The sequence below is a fragment of the Etheostoma spectabile genome, chromosome 23 (genome assembly GCF_008692095.1).
Source record: "Etheostoma spectabile isolate EspeVRDwgs_2016 chromosome 23, UIUC_Espe_1.0, whole genome shotgun sequence".
In the NCBI taxonomy this organism is placed as follows: Eukaryota; Metazoa; Chordata; class Actinopteri; order Perciformes; family Percidae; genus Etheostoma; species Etheostoma spectabile.
The window spans coordinates 11,856,942-11,857,782 of NC_045755.1; the positions used below are offsets into that span (position 1 = coordinate 11,856,942).

An 841-nucleotide genomic window follows, 5' to 3' on the forward strand; every position below is an offset into this window, starting at 1 on the left:
GGTCGGGAAGTTTGGTCTGGACTTGATCTGTTGTGGAGCAGTTATGCTCAAACCAGAGCTGTTTGGACCAATCAATTTGTCAGGGCGGGCTTTATACGATGATGGACAGATGATTAACAGTAAGGTAATCAACCACATCACGAAAGAACGCTTGGGTTGAATTCGTTTACAACAAGATGGCTGTCGCTGGAGAATTGAGATGTGTATTTTGAGAGGTATTTTCTTTCCTGGTTTGGTTGAAACGCCCCATAATCACACCCCAGTGGAGCAGTACTCATATCCTGACTAGAATCTGAGTATAACGACTTATAACATCATCACTCACAATTTTGAGTGCTACAGTGCACACCATTCAGACTGAATCCAGTCCAACATCCCTGGACTGTGTTGAATTGGTATCATGGCAACTGATCAGTTGCATGCTTGCTAACTCTTCTTATTTGCTGTAGAAGTTACAAAAATCATGGTAAATAAACTTAGTAATGAACCTGTTTATTCTGTTTAAATGGGACATCTGTTCTACTAACTACACTATACTATTATACAAACTACATTTGAATCAGGAGAGACATGTTTGCAGATATGCAAATAAGGTTAGATTAGACTCCATTGCTATACAAATAGTTTGTATATAAATACATAGGGGTAGAGAACCATCAGACCCCCCGATGGAATCTAGACACCGATGATGGTGACAAAGGAGCCTAAAAACCAGACCGAAGGAGGCTCCAGACCGGTCAGCTGGAGTAGATGACTGGAGGTGAAAGTGGAGGTGGAGGGTTGCACTCTTTGCCTGCAGCGACAGCTGATAGAAAAGGGAGAAACAGATTTTTTAAAGCAG

At 41.7% G+C, this 841-nt stretch overlaps 1 protein-coding gene across 9 annotated transcripts in view; it reads left to right on the forward strand.

Moving 5' to 3' along the window:
* The window catches only part of cacna1c (calcium channel, voltage-dependent, L type, alpha 1C subunit), a 199,899-nt gene that overhangs the window by 132,385 nt on the left and 66,673 nt on the right, over positions 1-841 (forward strand). The window lies entirely within an intron of this gene.